Source organism: Castanea sativa, chromosome 5 (genome assembly GCF_040712315.1).
Source record: "Castanea sativa cultivar Marrone di Chiusa Pesio chromosome 5, ASM4071231v1".
Lineage (NCBI taxonomy): Eukaryota > Viridiplantae > Streptophyta > Magnoliopsida > Fagales > Fagaceae > Castanea > Castanea sativa.
In genome coordinates, this window is record NC_134017.1 from 52,935,238 (window position 1) to 52,944,482 (window position 9,245).

Below are 9,245 nucleotides of genomic sequence, written 5' to 3' on the forward strand. Positions count from 1 at the left end.
AATCCTCTTCGACTTCTCCATTTACTTCATTTACTCCCACTCCTTCTCCGTTAACACCTCTCACCCACCTACCAATATACCATTAGTTCAAACTTTTGCCTTTTTTTGGTTTCTCAAAAAAAAAAAAAAAACTTTTGCCTTTTCTTTTATTGCTCAGAGCCTCAGACTTCTCACTTGTTCCATTTTTTCACAAGCTACCCTTAACCCAGCACAAACCGAGAGGAAGAAGGAGTCCCAGCCAGAAACAAGCACACCCCGACACGTCTGATACCGGCGCCGTCACCGGTTTGAGTCTGATCCTTGTACTGCTCAGGTAAAAACGTTTTCCCTCTCTCCCTCTATAAACCCACTATGCTCTGTTTCATTTAATATAAATTTTGTGGAAAAATTTCATGAACTTGGTTGATTGTGTCTCTCCAATGTACTCTCTTAAACATCTATGGGTTTTGTGAAAATTTTATACTTCGGCAACAACTGATGTGGAAAACCCGAAATGGGTCTTATTTCATACATGTTATGGTATATTGTAAAAACTCTAATTTGCTTGATGTGGGTCTTGTGCTGATAGTTTTGAGATACTCTCAGTTCATCAGCTCCGACCTCTGCCCAGGTGACCACGTTTTCTCTCTCTCCCTCCGTAAACCCACCTTGCTCTGTTTTGTGTTCCTCTAAATTTCAACGTTTGTATTTCAAAGTTTTTGTTCAGGTGCTCTGTTTTGATTTTGTTTGTGTTTGAATGTTTTTTTTTTTCAATTTCTCTAAACATTGATGGGTTTTGTAAAATAATAAAATTTGTGTATGATGGAATTTGTGTCTGATGGGTTTTGTAAAATAATCGACTTTCTGTGATGAAATGTGGACTGAGAAACTTTGATTCGGGTATATGTTATGGGTTATTGTATGGGTCAGCACTGGTTTATGCTAAAAATCCCATCTTTTTGTGACTTTGTTTGCCATTGTGTGTGGTGAGTCTTTAATAAATGTTCGTTGCTTCTGTTTCCCTTCTTTTCTTTATATTGATGGTTTATTAGAAATTTCATATTTTGAAGCACTCCTTTATAATCACTTAAAGGGACTCTGTGTGTGATTTATTATAAATTCAATATATATGGTCATTTCTTCTTGACAAGAGTGGCTGCTTTCTTTCTAATAACGAAGTGTACAACTGGGTTTATTCTTTCTCTTGGATCAGATTGAGTCATCACTTTTATTTTGTAACTTTGTTTTGTAATTCTATAAAACTTGAGGTTCTGTCTACTTGAGGTTGCATCCTCTTCATTGTCAAAGCCTTGTTGACAATGTATTTTGTAACTTATATATTATTCCTATAATTTGACAATGGAATATGTTATATCATCTTTATGTTAATATTCAAATGTTTTTTTTTTTTTATATATATATATTGCTTCCTGGATATGTAAATTAGATTGTTTACAATGCACAGGTTATGTCAGAATGTTGATATTTATGTATTTGATTAGTTTATTTATGTCAAAGCATTGTTGATAATGTTGGGTGCTAGTTTAGAATATGGCTAGGAGTAGAATCTATATCTATACTACTATTTAAGGGGCTCCCCCTATTTGGATTCCACATTTTGGATGCCTAAAATACCCTCATCATATCCACTTACAAGTTTTCAACTATCGAGGATAAATAAGTAAATTAAAACTCTTACACTTTAAAACCCACAAACTCACGTAGCTTTGCAGTTTCTATCTCACTTTCTATCTCTCATTCTTCTTCAGATTGAAGACATTTAGTTTAATTCTACATCCTCCTTTCTTTTTCTTCAGATTAAAGACATTTATTGATAGAGGTTTCAACAAATTTCCAGGTTCTATCTTTTACAAGTTCCTCTTTGTTTTCTTTTCTTTGATTTATGATTGACTTTCTTTGAACTTTACTTTTTTTTTCTTTTTTTTTTTATATGTATCACATAACTCTCTTTTTATTTCTTTTTTCTTGTAAATGTAATTTTGAAATGAATGGTTCCTTCATATACTTTACCACTGTACTTCTTAATGAACTGTCACTTCATGTTGTAGGTATTGTGATCCAAAGACAGGGCTGCCTTATGCTACAAAAGAAGCATTCAACTAACAAATTTTCAGGTTCTATCTTTTACAAATTCCTCTTTATTTTCTTTTCTTTGGTTTATGATTGACTTTCTTTGAGTTCTACTTTCTTTTTCTTTTTCTTTTTTATGTGTATCACGTTAACTCTTTTTTTTTTTTTTTAAATGTAATTTTGAAATTTTGAATTGAAATAAAAATAGTTACTACAATACTCCCTGATTAATGATCAAAATATAAATGATTTCCTTCTATTTCCTCACTTCTTCTTTTTTTTACTATCATTGTATATGTTTTTGGCGTTAAAGTTTTTTAGTTTTTATTTTTATTTTTTTATTACCATTATTGTATATGTTTTTGGCGTTAAAGTTTTTTAGTTTTTTTTTTTATTTTTTTTTTATTACCATCATTGTATATGTTTTTGGCGTTAAATTTTTTTTATTTAGTTATTTATTTAAATTTTTGATGATGTGGTGATTAAATTTTAAAGAGTCCATGATAGAGTTAAATTCTAAAAAATCTTTATCTTCTATTTCCTCACTTTTTTTTTTTTTTTAAAGAGTTCATGATTAGATTTTAAGAGTCCTCAATTTTAATGTCCAAAATACTCTCAAATTTATCAGTTTGTAAAACTTAAATGATAGGGTTAAAAATGTGAAAAAAAAAAAAAAAAACCACATTCAAACATGTTTCTCAAAAAAAAAAACACTTTCAATTTTGTTTTTGTTTTTTTATTAAACCACTTTAATTCTATAACAAAAGTTTCGGATAAAAAATAAAAACCACGTTCAATTTTTTTTTTTTTTTAAAAACTTTCAATTCTATAACAAAATTTCCAGATAACTCCCATAAAAATAAAAAGTTTAGGATAAAAATAAAAACCACGGTCAAATTTTCCCTAAAAAAAAACCCATGTTCAATTTTTTTTAGAAAAAAAAAAAACCACTTTCAATTCTATAACAAAAGTTTCGGATAACTACTCTGCTAAAAAAAATTGAAAGTTAAAAAAAAAAAAATCCAAAAACTTTTAAATACCACGTCAAAACCCAACCCACGTTTAGATTCTTACCAAAAAAAAAAATTTATCTTTGACAAGAGTTTCGGATACCACATCCTAACCCAACCCACGTTCAGCCCTATCAAAAAAAAAAAACATTTTTTTTTACAAGAGTTTCAGATAACTATGACTAAAATAACTGAAGGAAGTTAAAAAAAATGTAACACATGTATATATTTTGAAATTGAGATTCTTATTAAAAAAAAAAAAAAAAACCCACATCTCTAACAACTACTACTATAAAAAGTGAAGGAAGTTAAAAATCTACAACACGTCTTGGTTGGTGTTCATAGTAAGCCTTTAATCGAGGCTGCTTCAGGATTTTACACCATTGTACAATTATGAGAGCAGAACTTGAGTTCCAGCCGAGAGGGTTAATTGGTGAGTTGAGTGTTTGGAGGTATGGGTTTTAATTTAGAGATTTTGTGAGTGTGTTTGTGTTTTTTGTTTGAACTTTCATTTAGAGATTTTGTGAGTTGAGTGTTATGTGTGATAAAATAATTAACCTTTATCCAAAAGGTAGAAGAGTCTCTAAGCACGCATAAAACAATTACCAAACGCCTAAAACTTAGCAATGTGGGAAATCTTTTTTGTTTTCCAGTTTTTAATATTCATCATACCCCTAGGTTTTTTTTGTGATTGAAAAATGTAGTATTCCCAAATTATAATAAATACTTTAAATTAACCCTTACCCAAAAAATAGAAGAGCTTCTGAGCACGTGCAGCGCGTGGTCAGAGGCTAGTTTAGTATTTAAGTTGCTGATATGCTTTTAGTATTTAAGTTGCTGATATGCTAGATATGAAAAAAAAAAAAAAAAAAAAAAACAGAGTATTACAGAAACTCTATTGCTGAATTTCGGATGTTACAACTTCATTTACAACTCACATCTATATATAGATGTTAGGAGTTTAGGATGACTACAAGCTTCAAGTATACTACAGAAGTTTGCTTCATTTCTCTTTAATTGACACTTGTCCATGAGGTGTCTACTTGCATAGTGCTGGATTCTTCATTTGTTGACACTTGGATTTCAGTTGCTTCTTTCTTTGACACATAGGGAGCCACTTGTCAATTGCAAATTACATTTTAACACCCCCTCTTAATTTGTAATTCCCACATTTTCTTGAACTCTTCCAATTTTTCGGAAGTACCAACTTTTGTAAAAACATCTGCTAGTTGCTCATTTGTGTTGACAAAGTTGAGCTGTATTTCTTCTTCTTGCACCAATTTTCTGATGAAGTGATGGCGGAGTTCAATGTGCTTTGTTCTACTGTGAAACACTGGATTTTTGGTCATAGCAATGGCTGACATGTTGTCACAGTGGATGATGGTTGGCATCTCTTCACTTTGTTGCATGTTCAAAAGAATTCTTCTTAGCCATACAGCTTCACATGCTGCATCTGTTGCTGCTATGTATTCGGCTTTGGCTGATGATAATGCAACGGTTTTTTGCTTCTTTGAGGACCAAGAAATTGGTTTTGTACCTAGGTCTTATTTACTTATCAAAAAAAAAGAAAAAAAAAGAAATTGGTTTTGTACCTAGGCAAAAATAAGTAACCAGAAGTGCTCTTGCGGTCATCAATTGAACCTGCCCAGTCGCTATCTGTATATTCCACTAGCTTGCTGTCTTTTTCTTTCACATATTTGATGCCAAGTTTCTTTGTACCTTTTAGGTAGCGTAGAATTCTTTTTGCTGCTGTGAGGTGGATTTTGCTTGGTTCATTCATGAATCTGGAAATAAGACTGATTGGTTGCACAATATCTTGTGTTTGTTAAATAAATTAAGCTTCCAACCAAACTTCGATAATTTCTTGCATCAACTTTTTCTGCGCCATCGTTGTTCATTTGGAACCTTTTAAGTAGATCTTCAAGATATTTTTCTTGAGAAATAAATATTTCTCCTTTGCATTGACGTACTTCGATCCCTAGAAAATATTTCATGGGACCTAAGTCTGTCATTTCATATTCTTTCATCAATGCTCCTTTAAATTCTGCAACCATCTCTGGGTTTGTACCAGCATAAATAAGATCATCAACATATAAACAAACTAAAAGAAGATCTTTTATACCTTTTTTCTTGACATATAGTGATGGTTCACTTGGACTTCTTTGGAATCCATTTTGCTGAAAATATGAGTCAATTTTGCTATTCCATGCTCGCAGCGCTTGCTTTAGTCCATATAAGGCCTTTTTGAGATGATAGACCTTGTCTTCTTTTCCTTTCTGCACATAGCCTGGTGGTTGTTCGACATATACCTCTTCTTCGAGTTCTCCATTTAAGAATGCCACTTTTACGTCAAGCTGGAAAACATGTAGCTCCATTTGGGCTGCTATGGCTAGGACAGTTCTGATAGTTTCCATGCCAGTAACTGGGGCAAAAGTTTCATTGAAATCCACACCTGGTTGTTGTGAGTAGCCTTTTGCCACTAATCGCACCTTGTGCTTTTGAATTGAACCATCTTCTTTGTACTTGGTCTTATAGACCCATTTTAGCCAGATTACTTCTTTCTTTTCAGGCTGATCAACAATGTCCCATGTGTTGTTCTTTTCAATAGTTGCAATTTCATCATCCATTGCTTTTTTCCAGACTTCTTCTTTAGCTACTTCTTCAAAATTTTGACGCTCACATGCAAAAAATGCTACATTAGATGATTCATAAATTTCTTTGAGAGAACGTACTCTTCCTGGTGGAGTTTCAAACTCTGAAGATGTTCCAATTGATGGACTTGTTCTTGCTGATGGGCTGTGCAATGGATTTGAACTTGGAGCTGATTGAGAGCTTGAACCTTCTTGATTTATCATTGGTTCAATAATCTCGAATAGTTTTGGCCCTTGATTTGAATCGCTTTCCCACTTCCATGTTGCTGATTCATCAAAGATAACATCACGAGAAATCACTATCTTGTTTGTCTTGGGATTGTAAAGGCAGTAGCCTTTTGATTCATTGCTGTAGCCGACAAAGATGTTCCTTTCTCCTTTTTCATCGAACTTTTCTCTTTCTTGTTTTGGAATATGAGCATAAGCAACACATCCAAACACTTTTAGTTGATGAACTTGAGGTTTCTGTCCATGCCAAGCTTGATAAGGAGTCTTGTTCAGAACAGCCTTTGTAGGAGACCTGTTTAAGATATAAACAGTAGTGTTAACTGCTTCAGCCCAAAAATTATTTGATAGTCCTTTCCATTTTAACATGCTTCGTACCATTTCCTCAATTGTATGGTTTTTGCGCTCTGCCACGCCATTTTGTTGTGGAGTATGACGAACTGTGAGTTGTCTTTGAATGCCTTGCTCTTTGCAATATTTTTGGAAAGGTCCATAAATAAATTCTCCACCACGATCTGTTCTGAGAGTCTTCATTTTTCTGCCACTTTGTTTCTCTGCAAAAGCTTTAAACTGAAGAAAAACATTAAAAGCCTCTGATTTTTGTTTAAGAAAATAGACCCACATCATTCTAGTATAGTGATCAACAAATAAGAGAAAGTATCTATTATCATTGAGTGATGGGGTTCTTGTTGGTCCACAAATATCAGCATGCACCAATTCAAGTGGTGCTCAGGCTCTCCATGCAGTTTTTGGAAACGGGAGCCTATGCATTTTTCCATAAATACAGCCTTCACAGACTTGATTTAGCTTAGCAATAGGAGGCAATCCTAGAACCATATTTTTATCCTTCAGCAATTTGAGGCCATTATAATTTAAATGTCCATATCTTAAATGCCACAAATATGCTTCATCTATTTTTCTGTCTTGAAGGCAAAATTCTCAGCTAGTGGCATAGTGAGAGGAAAAACATTTTTAGAATTCATTTTTACTTTTGCCACTATGGAATTATTCTTCTTATCTATGATTGTCCCTTCATCATCATCAAAATTTGTTTTGTAGCCTTTCCTTAATAATTGTCCAAGACTTAATAGATTTGCAGCTAAACCAGGAACAAAATGCACATCATAGATAAGTTTAGAGTTACCTCCTTTTGATTCAACAGCTACTACACCTTTTCCTTTGATGTCATGAAATTTTCCATCTCCAAGCTTCACTTTGGATGTGTAGCCTTCATCAAGACTCACGAAAAATTCTTTGCTTCCTGTCATATGATTACTGCAAGCACTATCCAGATACCATGTACTTCTTGGTTCTTGTTGTACAGACATACATGAGAAAAACACTTGTGCATTTTCAACTTCCTTAGTGAAGTTGGCATCATGTTCTTCTTTAGCCCTTTTATCATCGTTATACCAGCAGTCTCTTTGAGAGTGATTTGGGATTTTACACTTAGTGCATCGAAAATAGCAGCTTTTGGACTCATGTCTAGATTTTTTACAGATTATTCATTGAGAGTCAGAGTTACTAGAGAAATTTCTTTGGCTTGAAAAACTTCTTTTTCCTCTGCCTCGACCCCTAAAATTCTGTTTTCCTCGTCCTCCTCCAGTTTGATTCCTTTGTTGGGAGGAACTGCTGGCTTTATTCTCTTGTTCATTTTTTGTGTTTTTATTGTCTGTACTTTTCACTTTAGATTGAAACGCTTGTTCAAAGATTGAGTAGAAAATCTACCCATCCTTTTTTCATGTGCTTCAAGAGATCCACAAAGCTCATCTAGTATAAGCTTTGATAAGTCTTTAGCTTCTTCAATTGCGGCAACCACATATTCAAATTTTACTGACAAACTTAGTATTTTCTCTACAATTTTTTGATCATTTATATTATCACCATAGCCTCTAATCTGATTTATTATTGCCAAAACTTTAGAGAAATATTCTTGCACAGTTTCATTTTCTTTCATTTGCAAGTTATCAAATTCTCTCCAAAGATTCTGTAGTTTAATAGAAATCACTTTATCATAGCCACTAAATTGCTTTTTTAAAATCTCCCATGCTTCTTTAGATTTAGTTGCACCAGAAATTCTAGGGAAAATAGTCTTACTTAACCCTTGCTGGATGAAGAGTAGAACCCTTGCATCTCTTTGCTTGTTTTGCTTGTACTCCTTTAGCTTTGCTGCTGCCAAAGTTGACAGATCTTCTGGCTGTTCATAGCCTTCTTCAATTAAATCCCACAAATCTTGTGAGATGAAGAGTCTTCATTTGTGTGCTCCAAAAATCATAGCTCTCACCGGTGAAGATGGGAACAATGTTTGGGCATAGTTGAAGGTGGCAGTGCTTGTACTTGCTGCCATGGTTTATGGTTGTCTGGTTTATAGTTCTAGGAAAAAAGGGGCTGGCAACCTTGCTCTGATACCAAATTTGTTGGGTGCTAGTTTTGAACAATATGGCTAGGAGTAGAATTTAGTATTTAAGTTGCTGATATGCTTGATATGAAAAAAAAAAAAAAAAAAAACACAATATTGCAGAAACTCTATTGCTGAATTTCGGATGTTATAACTTCATTTACAACTCACATCTATATATAGATATTAGGAGTTTAGGATGACTACAAGCTTCAAGTATACTACAAAAGTTTGCTTCATTTCTCTCTAATTGACACTTGTCCATGAGGTGTCTACTTGCATGCTTGCTTGGTGCTGGATTCTTCATTTGTTGACTCTTGGATTTCAGTTGCTTCTTTCTTTGACACATAGGGAGCCACTTGTCAATTGCAAATTACATTTTAACAGATAATGCACAGGTTATTTATGTATTTGATATATATATATATATATATATATCCAATGTGTATGTGAAGATATCACTATTAAAGCAATTAAGGCCTCTTTATTTATGTATTTGATGAGTTTATAAAATAGTTTTGGTGACATTTGTGAAAATGTTGATATTTCAGTAATGCTGTTTGCAAGCGATGGGTCTTCAGGATATGGAGGCAGAAGTATAGAGAAGGAAAAGGAAAAGAAAAAATCACAAACCTTTCGGTGTGTGTGTGTCTGTGGAGATAGGAAGGCAAAACAGTGTTTTGGGTGAAAGGAGAGAGAAGAGGACACGCGCGAGAGAAAACCAACCTTCTAACCTGTGCAGGCTGTGGGCTCCACCAAAAAGTGAAAAAATTGAGTACTGAGATGTGGGGTACGGTTTTGAGATATTGGAGCCAAACAAAAATTTTCAGTTTTGGGTTTTGAGAAATGAGTGATCGCTTGCAAGAAGATTATCACTGAGCCCAAACTTAG

At 33.6% G+C, this 9,245-nt stretch overlaps 1 long non-coding RNA gene across 1 annotated transcript; it reads left to right on the forward strand.

Moving 5' to 3' along the window:
- Positions 1-9,044, forward strand: LOC142636081 (uncharacterized). The gene is made up of 2 exons (XR_012844249.1): positions 1-313; positions 8,906-9,044. It is a non-coding gene; the product is annotated as an uncharacterized LOC142636081 (long non-coding RNA).
- The last annotated feature ends 201 nt before the right edge of the window (positions 9,045-9,245 follow it).